This window comes from Scylla paramamosain, unplaced genomic scaffold (assembly GCF_035594125.1).
Source record: "Scylla paramamosain isolate STU-SP2022 unplaced genomic scaffold, ASM3559412v1 Contig74, whole genome shotgun sequence".
NCBI lineage: Eukaryota > Metazoa > Arthropoda > Malacostraca > Decapoda > Portunidae > Scylla > Scylla paramamosain.
Window position 1 is genome coordinate 384,433 of NW_026973739.1, and position 20,097 is coordinate 404,529.

At 40.5% G+C, this 20,097-nt stretch overlaps 1 pseudogene; it reads right to left on the reverse strand.

Moving 5' to 3' along the window:
- Positions 1-1,133: 1,133 nt before the first annotated feature.
- Positions 1,134-20,097, reverse strand: part of LOC135098696 (alpha-(1,3)-fucosyltransferase C-like) — a 32,262-nt pseudogene continuing 13,298 nt past the window's right edge.

The following is a 20,097-nucleotide window of genomic DNA, read 5'->3' on the forward strand; positions in this document are numbered from 1 at the left end:
TAAGGATCAGGAGTTCATGTGACATTTTCTTGAGACCATAGGAGAATATGAGCTAGATGTCGTCACCCTCTGGCAACATAATCCAGGTGAATGAAAATCGACTTTCCAAGAATACCGGCCTTGTTTTGGTAGTGATTAATACGCCTGGCTACGAATCTGCGGGCCAGGATTCGAATCCTTGGTAGCCGGCGCACAGTCCATGCACCCAGCTGTTCACCCTTAACTTTTGCATTGGGCGATAAATAGGTAAATGGGGGAAGGTAAACTGAGGCACTCCGAATGCCACTCTAACCCCGTGTCCTGGGGGTTGAGTGTTCTTACCAGCCACAGGCTCAAAGGGTAATTTAACGTGACGGAGATGAGCACCGACGCCAGGCGTAGCCGCTGCTTATGATCCCTATCTTTTATCAGAGTTTGAATCCGTTATTTTTTGTTCTATCCTGGTTATACCCCTTGTTATATCCCTTACACCACTTAAAAGACTTCTGTCAGGTCTCCTCTTAACCTACGTCTCTCTAAAAAATGAAAATTTAACAGCTTCAATCTCGCCTCTTAAGTATTACTTTTCATCCCCAGCATCCTTTTTGTCATTCTACTTTGTACTGATTCTAATAGACTTATATCTTCCTTGTAATGTGGGGACAAGAGCTGCACAGCGTAGTCTAGATAAGATCTGACCACGCTGCAGAGTGTCGGTTCAGGTATTGCGTAGGCGGAAAACAGGCGCTCTCTCTTGGCTTCACTTGTAACTGGCATCGCAGTGTGGCGTAGACGGGAAACAGGCGCTTTCTCTCTTTTGGAGGCCGCCACAGCTCCTTATATAATGTCGGTCCCTCCGTGATTAGCCAGCACGCTGCTGCTCTCCTGACTAATCACCGTCCATAACACTTCTGGCCTCTCCAAGCTCATGCAATGCAAGCTCATTCATCATTGCCAATGCCTATCTTCACTACGTGGCAGCACAGTGCTACTAACGTCACCCCGTTGCAACACTATTAAGAAGATTTGTGCCCCAATATTCCCTATTTTTTATTTATTTATTTATTTTTATTTTTTTCAGTTAAAGTGGAGCCTAGAGGTAAAATAGAGCTTTGGGAATTTATTAAACTGTGGTTAACGATATGAAAACACAATTGAAAACTCAGTTACAGTTTATAAAAATAATTGAAATAAGACGTCAATAAGACAAGAATGCGGTTGGAGATCAGATAAATTCAGCCGGAAAACTAGTGGACTCTGAGGTTCTATTAATTGTGTCAATATTTGCGGATGTGCTTCCTACGGCCCTCGGCACTCTCCCACCACCGGCGACACCCACTGCTCCGCACGAACCACGACTGAATGTCTGGGTAGCTGCCATTCCCGTCTCTGCCCCTCACCGCCTCCATAACCTCAGCCTGCTCCATAGGGTTCCTGTCAACACAAAGAAGATGAAAAGATCGTTAAAAAAGAGAGCATGGACCAAGATTTTGTAACGCTTTCTTCTCTTATAAGAAAATATTCACATTTTCACCAAGGGAAACATAATATTAGTTGTGTTCTAAAGGATGTTTTCTTAGGTTGATGATGCGGAATGCTTGCCATTGTATCACTAAAGCCTTGGCAACCCCCTCGAATACACCTGATAACATCCATTTAAGTCTTCTAAGAATAGATGAGATATAATGTTGAAAAGTTTGAGAATGTATTAAGTATGAAAGGGACCTCGAAAGGTTTGAAAATATGGACTGTAATTTGAAAGAATTTTGCGCCTCACCGAGACTACATTCAAAAGACTCTGGTTGAGCTTATACGGATTTTTAAGGGAGTTTTTATAGCTAAAGTGACAGATTAGCAAGATTTCTACATTATTAACAACAAAAACACTCTTAAGAAGACAGTAAAGGAACCCTGTGGCCCTGGAAAATAGTTGTGTTGAAGACAAAAAGCCTTTTCTGAATACTGGCCTATGAATAACGGTAGAGACAGTAATAATGAGCAATGAGAGAAATGAGAAATAAGGGAGGCGGCGTGCATGAAAGTTTAAAAGGAAAGATAAATACGTACATGCGTGATATGATAAAAAACAAAAAAACATGAAAATAATGAGCAAGGAAGTAAACAGTAAAGCGAGAGAAGGAAGACAGTGTTCGAATGGTTGAGAAAGGCAAAGAACATGGACGATAGGAAAGGGCATAAGGATAATTACCAGAGGAGAAGAGGAGAGAACAAGTTATTATGCAGAGTAAGGAAGGAAATAGACAATGAAAACGATAATTAAGCAAAGAAAAACTGAAGCCAAACACACACACACATACACAATAATGATAGACACGAGAAAAATGGAAAACATGATGTTTTGAAAAGTAAAGTAAAGAACGAACAAGACAATAAACACAATACAAAAGACAAAGAAAAGCATAAACTATAATAAAAAAAAATAAAATTGTTAAGTAATTGCAATAAACTATCAAACATTCAAAATAGAAGGAAATAAAAAGAAAGAAAATAAATATTGACAGACAATGGTTAACTCGAAGAAAGCAAGAAAAATGTAGACTAATGAGGCACAGCTGGTGGGTGAAGAAAGTGATGAGGATGATAGGTGGAAATAGTTAGGTATATTTCGTACAGGGACTACCACGTGTAAATCTGGTCGCTTCTTGCAGCTTTCCTTATTTCTTATGTTCTTATGTTCTTATGAGGGATGGGTTGAGGCGGGAAAGTAATGAGTGAGGGCGACGATGTGGATAGGGAGAGAAGGAAGCGGGGTTTAATTTCCAGCTGACCTGCTGGCGTTGGGAGGAGAGAAGCTGGCGGGGTCGTGAAGTTTGGCGCAGAGATCACATACAAGGGGCGAGAATGGGTGACCCAACTCCACTGTGTAGTGCTGCTTCCAGGCGAAGAACCTGCAGCTCACATGAATAGATGGAGAGATAGATAAATTGCTTATTCACCAAAGTTTATTTTTTTTACATAATATGTGTAACATTGTTTTCTTTGGTCCAATTTACAATAACTGATATTTAAAGGTTTTACAATGCTCAATGGGTATTTAATAATAGCACAGGTAACTAATTGCAAACAGATGTCTGACTTTAAAACATTGCTACATTGTATATTTTTCTGATCTGTTATGATGTAAGGCAATCTTCAGCAATATGCGTTTCTGTTTGTACTTGGCCACATAAACACAACCTTTCCTCCATGGGAAAGCGTCCCCACCCACACCTATTCCAGTGGCCTTTCTCCACTGCAAGTGAGTGCGCACTCAGTCTTAGTCTTGTCCAAGACACGTTCTATATTGTTTACTTTTACATCTTTTGTGTAGATGTCATGTAAGGTTAATTCTGGGTTAATTGTTTTATGAAATACTAATGTATTTGACACAGACTTGATTCATAACATTTATCTTCAGTTCATGTTTGGCTTCACTTATATATGTCCTCTGTGTTATTGTGAACCAGGTCATTAATGAACCTGGATACCTAAGGTACCTAAGTGCCATTTCCAATGCGTGTGATAGTGGGTCATCTCTCATAACATTTCTGTCACACCACATCTTGTGGGAAAAATTTCCCTTGTTTTGCCTCAATCAGTGAGCGCTTTGCCGGTAAATTCAGATGTATTATACTCACATTATTATTCTTTGTCTTTCTGATTCCTAGTATTTTTTTTTTCTTTATACACCACTTATAATGCTTTTCTATGAGTTTTGTTTTGTGTTTTTGTTTCTATGAGTTTTGTTTTGATTCACACCCGTTTATCAAAGACGAGGTAACTGCAACATCAAAGCTTTTTTTTTTTTTACTGTAAAATCTACATCATTATTTCTATTAATGAAAGATATACATTTCAAAGTATGGCACATCTCATTATTAGCATGCATCCTAATAGCTACTGAGGGTGATCATTTTCAGTAAAAGGGGTACCCAAATAGATGTAGTGATTACAACAATAACTATTATTATTACATATTAGCGGTTCTTTATCTACATTGGTACCTTTCATAGCCATAAAATTTATCTTGCTGTCGTTAACTGTCATGCCATGTGAGTTGCAGAAATCATGTAGAATTTCAGTTTTTCTTTTCATTCCATCTAGGGTCATCCATCATAACCATAACATGTAATCATGCAAGGAACACCCATGGAAGGACACCGTTGTTTTATTATATGCATCATGATATTGATATATAGAACAAACAATATACAAGATGTAGGTGACCCTGACGCACGCCAACTGTAGCCGCGATTACAGCACTTCGTCTCACACTGTTGGTGCACCTGTATATCGCAGCCAATGCTAAATGCATAACCACAGCACATCTCATCTGCTTCAGAGACATAAACAAATTCAATCTTGGCACGCAGTCATAAACTCTACTAAAATTTACAAACTTAACAAATAGGCATAATTTCTTTCTTTTTCCAACATCCATCAATATCCTCAAAGTGACCAGATGCTGTACACGCACCCTTACCTCCTGACTCCCAGCCCGTTTGCGGTGTGTTACGAACCATTGCTTGAGGTGAGCACACACAATCACATTGTACAGTTTAACTTCAATATTTATCACACTAATGGCTCTAAAGTTGCTTGGTATCGCCCTAGACTTGCGTTTGTATATGGTAAATAACTTAGCTGTCATCCAGTCAGTAGGATAAAAACCAGTCATAAGCAATTTATCAAACAGTGTAATAATAAATATAACCCAAGTAGAAGGTGGCACATTGAAAAAAAAACGGTTGGTACACCATCAGGACCACTGCCATTGTTAGATTTAAGCCTTTTAGTTTGAGTCGTTACCTCGTTTACAATAATCGGTTCATCTAATACAGGTATGGTTACATAAGAACACAGATCGCTAGCATCCAGATATACTGTATTTTGTGAGTTACAGTAAAATCCCTCTTATCCGGAATCAACGGGACCGCCGACATGCCGGATACTTGAATATTGCCGGATACATGAATAAAAGTGAAATTATGTCCACAATCACCACCCTACACTCACGCATCTTACCATAACAAAGATCAGCTGATCGCCTGCCGCGCGTCGCCACCCGCGCTGCCACCTCACACTCACCAACACACAGTTGTAGCATTGGGCCTGTAATTGTGACTCCTTCTGATCTTTTCAAGCTGAACCACTCGTATAACACTTTGTCCATCATTTCACCACGCTGATACTGCAGTGTGTGACGATTTTCCGCTGCCTTTGGGGTGTCGGTGGCTTTCATGTAATCCCGCAACTTTTTCGTTTGGGATTTAATGTCATAAATAGTTGATGAGCCCACACCATATTCCGCCATTAGTTGCTGTCTGCTGTCAACTCTCTCTAATCGTCGACAAATGTCTACCTTCTGCTTATGTGTAAGCACAACACGCTTCCTCTCTTACAACTTTAGGCATGATGAAGGCGTCAGGCGATAAACAGTGCACACGCGGGACTGAGTCACTGAGTAAACACAGTGCAGTGGGCCGCGGGTGGCGCAAAGCAGGGCGCTCTGGTGGCGAGGGGACAAAGTATGCCTCGCGCGGGAATTTTAATCGATTTTATGAGTACACATTGATTTTTTTATTGATTTTAAGGCTTGGGGAAAAATGTGCCGGATACTTCAAGCTGCCGGATATTCGAATGCCGGATGAGAGGGATTTTACTGTAAATATTTCCTCAAAATGATTTATAAACATTTCATCGTTAGGTATGGGGTCAGTTTTGTTACAACTGTCTGTAATATTACCACGCCAATTTATTGTTTGCCATCATTTTGCGTGATCATTATCATCTAACATTCTTTCCCATCTACTTTCTTCACCAATTATGTACTCGCTCCACATGGATGTATATTATTCTACTGGCTGACACACAAGTGTACAAAGTATCAGCTATGTTTGAGGTCATTATATCTATATCTTCATTAATATTGTGTTACAATATTCACATTCACAATCCACTCTTCCGAACTGCATTGGTCGTTTAACTTGCTAACTACCTAGTGCTAGTGACGAGCTATATGTGTACTTTGCGACGTGCGTACCTAGCTCTGTTGCCCCTGAGGTGAGCATTTCGAGGCAAGGGTAAGATAGCTGCAAGGTAGCAACAATTGGTGCATGGTCAGAGGGTAAGGATTCATTATAACACATATCAAAATGTTTAACGAAATTCACATGGCTTTCAAGACACAATACATGTATCCAATTCGGATACCGACTCCCGTCGCTTCCAAAACGTTTTCTTACTCTGGAAATATGCATCTGAAGTTTGCAAGTTATTGATTACTAATAACTGCTCTTTAGTATATATTCCTAAGATCGCTGTTGCATTATCATTTGGTTTTGACACGTTGTTGGGGCGGCATGGTAGGAATACCTAGCTGCACCCATTCGCCTCGGTAGTTCTCTCACCAAGGCGGGTGAGAGAACTACCAATCATTACAAATTCTTGATTATGTTCACTGGTCTTGACTTTTCTTGAATATTGCTTAACTGTGCATAGCTAAAATATTCAGGCGCTCGCTTTTTAAACATCGTATTAGTAATTACGAAGCAGCAAGCCCTACGGTCGTATTTAGTTTCACTAATCCCACGATAGCATTCATTAAACACTGGATGCAAGCCCCAATGTCGGGTTAGCAAATACTAAGCTTTCTGCATAGTTTGGCAGCTCTGGTTCTCTCAGCAACGAAGAAAAGTTGCCGAATTTTGTTATTTCTCATTTACTAGATCGAATTTTGCATTTTCCTTCCACTTATAGCTAAAGAAAGAGATGATCTATATATGCCTTCAGACTCATCGTACAACATATAACAGGGAAGAAATCTGTGATTGTGTGATGTTTGGAGCGATCGAAGAGTAGCTTGATCAGAAGAGGAGGGTGGATATATTTTTGGTTTATAATATAGTTCATAGTGAGCGTTTCACACTGAACGCATATGTGAAGACGCGTCAGTTATTCTCTTGCACTGTATTAAAAGAAACGTGAAAATCCATCTACTTTAAAAATTTGAAGTGCACGCTCTTATGTCGCAAGCAGAATCGCCGTCCAAGTGGATTTAGAACACTTGATATCTTGGAATTATAATAGTATTGCTGATGTTTTCTTTACCCTCGTATTAATGAATTGTGATCGTGTTTGCTCTTAAAGCAATATCATTAAAAAATAACCTCAAATAACAAAACTAAACCTAAAAACCTAACTAAATCTTAAGACTTGCTGTCAGCATTATAAATAATTTACTTCCATTCAGGTATAAAGCGCAGGATCAGGGAATGCTGTGAACTTATATCATTAAACCCAGTTGTCACCTCACTGAATGTTTCCCTTTGTGTCTCACAACACAAGAGGACAATCAGTGCCTGAGCTCTAATGACAACTATCTTCCTTCACACAAAACTACAAGCACCTAATTGCTCACACACCCTTCACTCAAAATTCGAAATGATCATGGCGACTCCTGAACCAGCCTCTGAATTCCCATCTGGGGAGGGGACCACAAATGTCCCCAGGTCAGACTGCCCTTCTGACGACGACCCTAAGTTTCTTGACACCCCCCTCAACTTTTTATTCATCAACTTCTGCAACATTCACGGTCTTAGATCTAAATTTCAATCTGTAGAACACCACCTCTCCTCTACTAAGCCTCATCTTTTCCTCACTGAAACACATATGTCTGAGGCAACTGACAGTAGCCCTTTTTTCCATTCCCTCCTACCTTCTCTATCCTCATCTTCAATCCTAAGCTAGTTGTTTCGTCTATGTGCGCAACAACTTAACCTGCTCTTGTGCCCACACTCTTGAATCTTTCGAGTTTTCCACCATCTGGTTACGACTACAGAGTCACTGTCAAACTAAATTTATCTGTGCTGTATACCTCTCACCTAACTCCTCTGATTATAAGAAATTCTTTGAATAATTAACTTCCAAAGTAGAGCACACTCTGACTCTCTTCCCTTTTGCGATGATCTCCATATATATATATATATATATATATATATATATATATATATATATATATATATATATATATATATATATATATATATATATATATATATATATATATATATATATATATATATATATATATATATATATATATATATATATATATATATATATATATATATATATATATATATATATATATATATATAATAAGTTCTTTTCTTTTTGCTATTTTTATCATTATCACCATTACTTATCATTTATATATTTAATTTTTATGCACGACGCCTCTCGTTCCCCTTTTGTTTTTCGATCACTCCTTATGTGGCGTCACGCGCCTCACGGTCAGCGGCCGTCCTCTGGGCCATTAAGGTTTATTCTGTACTTGGCAGTCTTGTTATTATACCTTCATATATTTTGTACAGCGTTTGCTCTTATCCCTGGATAAGATGCATTAGTGCATGTGCTAGCGCAAAACCCTAGCATATATTTGGTGTTTTATCCTATATAAAAGTACTATCAGAATTTACTCAGTACAACGAAAAACATCTCCAATAACTTTGTTTCTCCATCTTTTTCCCCCTTTACTTCAACCTGATTGCACTACTACCATCTCAACTATCTCTAAAGCTGATTTTTTTTTTTTTCTCAAACCTTTTCTAAAAATTCTACCTTGGATGATTCAGGGTTCGTTCTTCCCTCTCCTCCGCCCTTCACACTACTTAATGTTACCCATTAAAATCCTTCACAGTGATGTTTTCCATGCCCTCGCTGTCCTAAACCCTCTGAAGTCTTATGGACCTATGGGGTTCCTTCTATTGTTTTCTGAAACTGCGCCTCCGTGCACCTTGCCTGGTCAAACTCTTTCAACTCTGGCTCTCAACATCTATCTTTCCTTCTTGCAGGAAGTTTGCCTACATTTAGCCTGTTCCTAAAAAGGGTGACCGTACTAATCCCTCAAACTACCGTGCTATTACTTTAATATCCTGCCTATCTAAAGTTTTTCAATTTATCCTCAGCAGGAAGATTCTCAAACATCTATCACTTCACAACCTTCTATCTGATCGCCAGTATGGGTTCCGTCAAGGCCACTCTAATGGTGAGCTTCTGGCTTTTCTTACTGAGTCTTGGTCATCCTCTTTTAGAGATTTTGGTGAAACATTTGCTGTTGCCTTAGACGTTGATAGCGTCTTGCACAAAACTTTGATTTCCAAACTACCCTCCTACAGCTTCTATTCTTCGCTCTGTAACTTCATATCAAGTTTCCTTTCTGACCGTTCTATTGCTGCTGTGGTCGACGGTCACTGTTCTTCTAAATGCATTAACAGTGGTATTCCTCAGGGTTCTGTCTGTCGTGTACTCTCTTACACTATGTAACAAAATTTTTCATCAGCGTAGGAATGGATAGGACAAGAAGTTTGGTTTAGTAGGTGATTGATGAATGATAAGAAAAGAGTGGATGACAGGACAGAACCCTGAGGAACACTACTGATAATAAATTTAAGAGAAGAACAGTGACCGTCTACCACAGCAGCAATAGAATAGTCAGAAAGGAAACTCGAGATGAAGTTACAGATAGATAGAAACCCTAGGAGGGTAGTTTAGAAATCAAAGCTTTGTGCCAAACTCTATCGAAAGCTTTTGATATGTTCAAGGCAACAAAAAAAGTATCAAAAAAAGCTCTAAAAGAGGATTACCAAGACTCAGTAAGGAAAGCCAGAAGATCACCAGTAGAGCGGTCTTGACGGAACCCATACTGGCGATCAGATAGAAGTTTGTGAAATGATAGATGTTTAAGAATCTTCCTGTTGAGGATAGATTAAAAAACTGTAGACAAGCAAGAAATTAAAGCAATAGGACGGTAGTTTCAGGGATTAGAACGGTCACTCTTTTTAGGAACAGGCTGAATGTAAGCAAACTTCCAGCAAAAAGGAAACTAGATGTTTAGAGACAGAGCTAAAAGATTTTGACTAGGCAAGGTGCAAGCACGGAGGCACAGTTTCGAAGGACAAAAGGAAGGACCCCATCAGGTCCATAGGCATTCCGAGGGTTTAGTCCAGCGAGGGCATGGAAAACATCATTGCAAAGAATTTTCATAGGTAGCATGAAGTCAGAGGGTGGAGGAGAGGGAGAAACAGGCCCAGAATCGTCCAAGGTAGCAGATGTGGTAGCATTGGTGCCATCTGGTTGAAATAAAAGAGAGAAAGAATGAGAAGCAGCAAAATTATTGGATATATTTTTGGCTAGATGCCAGAAATCATGATGGGAGTTAGACCTAGAAAGATTTTGACAACTTCTGTTAACGAAGGAGTTTTTCGCTTGTTGAAGAACAGACTTAGTATGGTTCCGGCCAAAAATATAAAGTGCATGAGATTCTGGTGATGGAAGGCTTAAGTACCTTTTGTGGGCCACTTCTCTATCATGTATAGCACGAGAACAAGCTATGTTGAACCAAGGTTTGGAAAGTTTAGGTCGAGAAAAAAGAGTGAGGAATGTACGCCTCCATACCAGACACTATCACCTCTGTCATGCGTTCAACACACAAAGATGGGTCTTTGACACAGAAGCAGTAATCATTCCTAGGAATATCAACAAAATACCTCCTCAGGTCCCCCCAACTAGCAGAGGCAAAACGCAAGAGGCACCTTTGCTTAGGGGGATCCTAAGGAGGGACTGGAGCGATAAGACAAGATGCAAATATGAGACTGTGATTGGAGGAGCCCAACGGAGAAGAGAGGGTGACTTCATGAGCAGAAGGATTAGAGGTTAGGAAAAGGTCAAGAATGTTGGGAGTATCTCTAAGACGGTCAGGAATACGAGTAGGGTGTTGCACCAATTGCTCTAGGTCATGGAAGATAGCAAAGTTGAAGGCTAGTTCACCAGGATGGGTAGTGAAGGGAGAGAAAAGCCAAAGCTGGTGGTGAACATTGAATTTTCCAAGAAATGAGGTCTCTGCAATATGGAAGAGATTCAGAATGTGCTCCACTTTGGAGGTTAATTAGTCTAAGAGGAGTTAGTTGAGAAATATACAGCACAGATAAATTTAGTTTGAGAGTGACTCTGTAGTTGTAGCCAGATGGTGGAAAACTCGGAAGATTCAAGAGCGTGGACACGAGAGCAGGTTAAGTAGTTGCGCACATAAACGCAACATCCAGCTTTGGATCGAAAATGAGGATAGAGAGATTAGGAGGGAACAAAAAAAGGTCTACTGTCAGTTGCCTCAAACACCTGAGTTTCAGTTAGGAAAAGAAGATGAGGTTTAGAAGAGGAGAGGTGATGTTCTCCAGATTGAAAACTAGATCTAAGACTACGAATGTTGTTAATGAAGAAAAAGTTGAGGGGGGTGTCAAGACGCTAAGGTTCTTCGTTAGAAGGGCAGTCTGACCTGGGGACATTTGTGGTCCCCTCCCCAGATGGGGACTCCGAGGCTGGTGTAGGTGTCGCCATAAATTTTGAAATTTTGAGTGAAAGGTGTGTGTGTTATTAGGTGCTTGTGGTTTTGTGTGGAGGAAGAGAGGGTTTTGTGTGGAGGAAGAGAGGTCTTTAGAGGGCAAGCTGTGACTGCCCTCTTGTGTTGTGAGACATAAAGGGTAACGTTCAGTGAGGTAACAACTGGGTTTAACGATAAATTTATAGCACCCTTTGATCCAGTGCTTTAGACCTCACTAGGAGTAATTATCGTTTCGGCAGGTGCCTACTGCCTCCTCCTCCTAATGTGGTGTGAACCTGCTGATCACTCAATTGAAATTCCATCTTCCATTGTACCAGTAACACATAGTGCTTATATTCCTATACCAGCTCTTCCAGAAAGAAGTCAACAATCAGAAAAAAAGCAGCAGGTCAGAAGATCAGCGAAACAGAGAGGAAGACTGTGAGATCACATATACAGTTGTAGTAGAGAGGAATTCTCACTACCCAAACCAAAGAGACCTCAACGACCTATTCAGAGATCTTGTTTTGACAAAGTCAAATGGTGAGCTTTTGATTTCAAGGTTGAAGGAATAAGATTTACTTGATGACAATGTGCAAGTGACCAGCCAAAGAAAACGTCATAAACATTTCTCCAGCTTCTTTGCAAAGGAAGACAGGCTGTGCCGCTTGTATCAGGCTTGTTTGATGCTACTGGAATTCCTTGCAATGAAGATGAATGGTGATTCTTCATTGGCAGCTCCTTCAAAAGACTGGAAGCTGTATTTCTCCACAATGGAAACAGGAATCCATCTCTGCTTCTTGCTTATTCTCTGCATCTTAAGGAGGACTACAGCAGTGTGAAGCTTCTACTGGAAACTTTGAGCTACAAAAACTATGACTGGGAAGTTACTGGAAACTTCAAGATGGTGGCTTTCTTGATGGGACTGCAAGGAGGTTTTATCACGAATCCCTGTGTTCTTTCCCTTTGGGATAGTAGAGATAAAGCAGCACATTACCAGAGAAATCACTTGCCTCCAAGGACTGACACTACAGTGGAAGCACACAATATCGAACATGAGCCACTGGTGAATCCTCAAAAGGTTTTGCTTCCTCCACTACACATCAAACTGGGCCTTACTGAACAGTTTGTTACTGCTCTTGACAAGAAGCCTGCTGCCTTCACATACCTTCGAGACTTCTTTCCTAAGCTTTCAGAGGCAAACGTGAAACCTGGTATTTTCATTGGACCACAAGTAAGGAAAATTATGGAGTGCTGAAAATTTCTACAGAAGCTCACAGAAAAGGAGAACAAACTTGGAAGTGTTTCATTACTGTAGTACAGGGCTTTCTTGGCAACAACAAAGCTGATAACTATATGGAACTGATTTAAGCTTTAGTAAAAAGCTATGGTGAGATGGGCTGCAGAATGTCCTTGAAGGTCCATATCCTTGATGACAACTTCAAGGAGAATAGGGAGCATATTTTTTTTATCATATGGATTTATGTATTTTTATGTCCAAAAATGGTGACAATGGTGAAATTTTGCTATTTTGGGCACAAAAAAATCATTCTAAAGTCACAAATGCAAATTTGACAGAAATTCTGGACATTTTCTACTGTTTTGCAATGAAAAGAGTTGGAAAATTTTGTCAAAGACAAAAATAGTTTTGCATAATGTTATTCATTAATGATCTAAAACAAACTTCTTGTTCTATCCACTTCTGTGCTGATGATATCAACCAGCCGTTCAACGGCTGGTTGATATCATCAGGACGTTCAACGTCCAGCCGTTCAAGAAGTAAATAGTTCACGCAGGGAAGCTACAAAACGCCTGACTTCTGATCTCTCTAAAATTTCTGATTGGGGCAGAGCAGCAAACTTAGTATTGTTCAATGCCACAAAAACTCAATTCTTCCATCTATCAGCTCGACACAACTATTTAGACAACTATTCCCTCTTCTTCAGTTCCAGTCGACTGTCCCCTCTTCTACACTCAGCATCCTCGTTCTGTTCTTTACTTATAATCTAAACTGGAAACTCCATATCTTATGTCTAACTAGAATAGCTTCTATGAAGTTAGACGGTTTTTCTCAACCTTCCTGCTGGTAACTCTGTACAGGGGCCTTATCCGTCCATTTATGGAGTATTTATGGAGTTTCACATGTCTGGGGGGTTCCACTCTTACCGCTCTTCTATACAGGGTGCAATCAAAAGATTATCATCTCATGAACTCCTCTCCTCTAACTGGCTGTCTTCAGCCTCTTTCTCATCGCTGCAATGTTGCATCTCTTGCTATCTTCTACCGTATTTTTATGCTAATTGCTCATCTGATCTTACTAACTGCAAGCCTCCCCTTCTCCCACACAAGACTTTCCTCTTTCTCTCATCCCTATTCTGTCCACCTCTCTAATGGAAGAGTTTAACCAGTACTCTCAATCATTCATCCCTTTCTCTGGTAAACTCTAGAACTCACTGCCTGCTTCTGTATTTCCACCTTCCTATGACTTGAATTTCTTCAAGAGGGAGGGTTCAAGACACTTATCGCTCAGTATTTGAATGCCGCTTCGGGCCCTATTCTGGGGCCGGCATCTCTTTGAGCTTTTTTTTTTTTTTTTATTATTATTATTTATTTATATTTTTTTATTGAATTTGTGTTTCCCTTGTCCACCGTACATAAAAAAAGTAAATAAATATATAAATAAATAAATAAATAAATAAATAAAGGCTACAAACGCAGGCTGTCAAATGCACTTCAACGTGGCATTTCGAACGCCGAAATCTAGTTATTTACAGGATGTATACAATTTTTCTTTCGAATATGAATACTTTGGTACATTTTGAAATTTCTAACATAACTTTCCGTTGCATAGGGCTGCTAAATATCATTGGGATTTGCTGTTGGGGAGGGGTAGTTCTCCCAAGCATTTCCAATGTGATTTTTTCGGGTTTGGTCGACCTAACTTGAAGTGTGGAGCTGGAAAAGTGTTAAAAAAAAGGCTACATTGGTATTAATAAATAATAACACAACGTTTAAAAAAGCGAGCCAGAGTCGGATGGAGGTACACAGCACTCCTGGTACATACATTTTTAAGCCACACCTGACCTGCTCTAGATACATCAACATCAAACACGCACTTCCTCAAGCAATTCCTTATCAACACACAAGATCCACCTCGATTGCTACTTTCTGTTTTACAACTACAGTATGAAACGTATCCTGGAAATAAAACAGCTATGCTCGTTTTTATTTTGTTTGAATAAATAATATCATAACTATTTAAAAATTACTTCACATGTTACCATCTTTCCATCATTACATTGTCTTTATACAACACCTGCTTACTAAAGTAAAGGCGAATGTTGCATCCCACATTTGATGACTTTCTCTTCTCTTCCTCTGCATCTCTCATCCTCTTCCATTCCCTCCTTACTCCTGGGTGTGAATCCTTTTCATGTATATCTTCTTGTTTGGTTCTTGCATATCCTTCAACCTTGACGCTCTCTCTAACATTCTGTCTCGAATGGCCATAGAGTCAACTCGAGTAGTGGGCGTAGCCTGCCTCTTGCCCGCGCTGGTTGACCCAGCCTCTGATACGACCGGACCACAGCGTCAGGCGTGGCTTCCACAGCACTTCATTTTTTTTTTTTTTTCAATTTTGGCGTCATCACTAGTAGCATCATCGAGTGCCACTTGCTCATCCAGTACTCCAACCAGAACCAGATTCGTCTCCTCCTTCTACCTGTGGAGCTGCTCCGGGAACAATTGATGGGGCTTGATAGCCAGACTGTTTTCTCAGTCGTATCAGTCAAATCCATTTTCTTGGCCTTGATTTTGTTTTCAGCAGAAATCATCACACGACGAATGTCAGCTAACGTAACGCATCTATAATCTTATGTGGCTTCTCGTCTTGCATTATCATCAATAATGCTTCATCGCTGCTTGCCGCCAATATTGCATCAATGAGTTCTTTTGTCACTTTGTTAAACTGGTGTTTTTACAACTTTCTGAGATCCACAATATTTTTGCCCGACATTATGTAGTATGATATTAAGGCTGTAGACTTTCTGTTGGTGTGAAGTGGTGACTTCACAGCGTCTTCATTACCATGTAAACGAAGGCATCTTACGATATTAAAGACCCAACACCCCTACTATGTTTGACATTGCCACTTTACTTTTACTGTCCTTATGCGTAGTTATACTGATCTCAAATGTTGGGTGGTCAGGAAATACTAAATAATCCCTTATTCATGGGTAGTTCTGTCAGACCATTGTTTACATGTCGGCCATGTCTGCAATACCTCCCATAATAGGTACATAATACATAATACATAATAGGTACGTAAGTATAGGGTAAATCGTACATCATAAGTTCTCTTTCCTCACCACTATATTTTCTAGAAATATTTCACCCACAAGATTTCCCCAGTAAGCAATTTCGTCTAATGAGTTAGAAATCAAATTAGATTGGTTTAAGTTAGGTTATATTAGATTAGGTTCGGGTAGGTCAAGTAAGGTTAGATTAGGAGCTATTTTAGGTGAACTTTCTATTGAAGAATCCTCCCGGATGGAGTTTCTAAAGTAGAGCAAACAAGTGACCTGCCATGCCTGTACACACCTGGTGATCTTATTAATCTCCACATTCCTAACGCAAGAGTCAACCGGTATAATCTTTCATCCCTTGTACTGGTAAACTGTGGAACTTCCTGTTTGTTTCTCCATTTCATCATGCCTTTGACATGTACTGTTTCAAGAGAAAGCTTTCAAGACACTTATCTTCAAATTTTGGAAACTTGACCACACATTTTGAAGACTAGCACCTTAAGTGGGACTTTTCTTTATAGGCTTTTTCATTGCCCTTGGCCAAAGTCTCTCTCTAACATAAAGAAGCGCCTTAAATCAGTTTTGAAGCAGTTTTACGGAAGAACCCATATTCCGTTTTGAGCGACCTTGTTAACGTGTTACAACATTCCTAAATTAAGGTCGTCAAATATAGTTGCCCAAAGTGAAGATGTCACATTCCACACAATGTTTAAGACCCTCATCGGCCTATCGCCTTGCAGAGCTTTTAACGAAAGGCATTTCATGAGTCTGTATGTGAGTGTCTACTTGATTCGTAGACGTAATATTCACTGAACTTTGTGGCATCAGTACGTGGGCCTCCCGCACACTGCCATGCTAAGAAACACAACGAGAAGAATAGCTGCACACTCTCTGCAAACCCAACACATCACGTACATGTCACCATAAACCTGCACCAGTAACACTACTCGTGACTCACCTGTTGTAAGCATCGCGGTCGTTTGCCACTTCCTTGAGGTACTTGGCGAGGTGTTTAGGGGAGGGGAAGGCGAGGGCGTCTACGTAGGAGTGAGGAGGAGCAATGTCCTCGTAGGGTCCGCCTCCCAACACTACGGGAACCACCTCCAGCGTCAGGGCTTGATAGAACTTTTCCGTGATGTAATCCAGGCCTGAATGGAAGCTGATGGTGGATGTGGCGCTCTCTCTCTCTCTCTCTCTCTCTCTCTCTCTCTCTCTCTCTCTCTCTCTCTCTCTCTCTCTCTCTCTCTCTCTCTCTCTCTCTCTCTCTCTCTCTCTCTCTCTCTCTCTCTCACACACACACATACGAGTACACACACACTCACAAATGGCGTTCTCGAAGGCCAAGTAGAACATGTACTTCTCGATTTCGTTGTTGCATTTGGTCTGGTTGAATGTTCCTATGGTCATCAAAAAAAGGCTCTTGCCACACTTCTTAGTCCCGCATCTCCCGAACACATCCACGGCCATGTGTCTAACAGAAGGTAAACAGAGTTTTATTATTGTTATTATTAATATCATTATTATTAATTATTATTATTATTATTAACATTATTATTATTATTATTATTAGTAGTAGTAGTAGTAGTAGTAGTAGTAGTAGTAGTAGTAGTAGTAGTAGTAGTAGTAGTAGTAATAGTAGTAGTAGTAGTTTAGGTGAGGGGAAGACCTCACCTTATAAGTGTGGTGATGATAACAATAACATTGTACGAGTATTATTGTGAGTGTTGATATTGTTATCGTTGTTAGTTTTTTTTTTTTTTTAATGTAGGAAGGATACTGGCCAAGGGCAACAAATATCTAATAAAAAAAGATGCCCATTGAAATGCCAGTCCCATTAAAGGAGCAGCAGTAAGCAGTGGTCAAAAATTGGTGGATAAGTGTCTTGAAACCTGCCTCTTGAAGGAATTCAAGTCATAGGAAGGTGGAAATACAGAAGAAGGCAGGGAGTTCCAGAGTTTACCAGAGAAAGGGATGAATGATTGAGAATACTGGTTAACTTTTGCGTTAGAGAGGTGGACAGAATAGGGGTGAGAGAAAGAAGAAAGTCTTGTGCAGCGAGGCCGCGGAAGGAGGGGAGGCATGCAGTTAGCAAGATCAGAAGAGCAGTTGGCATGAAAATAGCGGTAGAAGACAGCTAGATATGCAACATTGCGGCAGTGAGACAGGGGCTGAAGACAGTCAGTTAGAGGAGAGGAGTTGATGAGACGAAAAGCTTTTGATTCCACCCTGTCTAGAAGAGCAGTATGAGTGGAACTCCCCCAGACATGTGAAGCATACTCCATACATGGACGGATAAGGCCCTTGTACAGAGTTAGCAGTTGGGGGGTGAGAAAAACTGGCGGAGACGTCTCAGAACACCTAACTTCATAGAAGCTGTTTTAGCTAGAGATGAGATGTAAAGTTTCCAGTTCAGATTATAAGTAAAGGACAGACCGAGGATATTCAGTGTAGAAGAGGGGGACAGTTGAGTGTCATTGAAGAAGAGGGGATAGTTGTCTGGAAGATTGTGTCGAGTTGATAGATGGAGGAATTGAGTTTTTGAGGCATTGAACAATACCAACTTTGCTCTGGCCCAATCAGAAATTTTAGAAAGATCAGAAGTCAGGCGTTCTGTGGCTTCCATGCGTGATATGTTTACCTCCTGAGGGGTTGGACGTCTATGAAAAGACGTGGAAAAGTGCAGGCTGGTATCATCAGCATAGGAGTGGATAGGACAAGAAGTTTGGTTTAGAAGATCATTAATGAATAATAAGAAGAGAGTGGGTGACAGGACAGAACCCTGAGGAACACCACTGTTAATAGATTTAGGAGAAAAACAGTGACCGTCTACCACAGCAGCAATAGAACGGTCAGAAAGGAAACTTGAGATGAAGTTACAGAGAGGAGGATAGAAACCGTAGGAGGGTAGTTTTGAAATCAAAGCTTTGTGCTACACTCTATCAAAGGCTTTTGATATGTCCAAGGCAACAGCAAAAGTTTCACCAAAGTCTCTAAAAGAGGATGACCAAGACTCAGTAAGGAAGGCCAGAAGATCACCAGTAGAGCGGCCTTGACGGAACCCATACTGGCGATCAGATAGAAGGTTGTGAAGTGATAGATGTTTAAGAATCTTCCTGTTGAGGATACATTAAAAAACTTTAGATAAGCAGGAAATTAAAGCAATAGGACGGTAGTTTGAGGGATTAGAGCGGTCATCCTTTTAAGGAACAGGTTGAATGTAGGCAAACTTCCAGCAAGAAGGAAAGGTAGATGTTGACAGACAGAGCTGAAAGAGTTTGACTAGGCAAGTTGCAAGCACGGAGGCATAGTTTCGGAGAACAATAGGAGGGACCCCATCATGTCCATAAGCCTTCCGAGGGTTTAGACCAGCGAGGGCATGGAAAACATCATTACGAAGAATTTTAATACGTGGCATGAAGTAGTCAGAGGGTGGAGGAGAGGGAGGAACAAGCCCAGAATCGTCCAAGGTAGCAAAGAGTTCAGCTTTAGAAATAGATGTGATAGCAGTGGTGCCATCTGGTTGAAGTAGAGGAGGGAAAGAAGAAGAAGCAAAGTTATTGGAGATATTTTTGGCTAGATGCCAGAAATCACGAGGGGAGTTAGATCTTGAAAGGTTTTGACATTTTCTGTTAATGAAGGAGTTTTTGGCTAGTTGGAGAACAGACTTGGCATGGTTCCGGGCAGAAATATAAAGTGCATGAGATTCTGGTGATGGAAGGCTTAAGTACCTTTTGTGGGCCACCTCTCTATCATGTATAGCATGAGAACAAGCTGTGTTAAACCAAGGTTTAGAAGGTTTAGGACGAGAAAAAGAGTGAGGAATGTACGCCTCCATGCCAGACACTATCACCTCTGTTATGCGCTTAGCAAACAAAGATGGGTCTCTGACACGGAAGCAGTAGTCATTCCAAGGAAAATCAGCAAAATACCTCCTCAGGTCCCCCCAACTAGCAGAGGCAAAACGCCAGAGGCACCTTCGCTTAGGGGGATCCTGAGGAGGGATTGGAGTGATAGGAAAAGATAAAGATATGAGATTGTGATCGGAGGAGCCCAACGGAGAAGAAAGGGTGACAGCATAAGCAGAAGGATTAGAGATCAGGAAAAGGTCAAGAATGTTGGGCGTATCTCCAAGATGGTCAGGAATACGAGTAGGGTGTTGCACCAATTGGTCTAGGTCATGGAGGATAGCAAAGTTGTAGGCTAGTTCACCAGGATGGTCAGTGAAGGGAGAGGAAAGGCAAAGCTGGTGGTGAACATTGAAGTCTCCAAGAATGGAGATCTCTGCAAAAGGGAAGAGGGTCAGAATGTGCTCCACTTTGGAAGTTAAGTTGTTGTTTTTGTTGTTGCTGTTGTTGTTGTTGTTGTTGTTGTTTTTGTTGTTGTTGTTGTTGTTGTTGTTGTTGTTGTTGTTGTTGTTGTTGTTGTTGTTGTTGT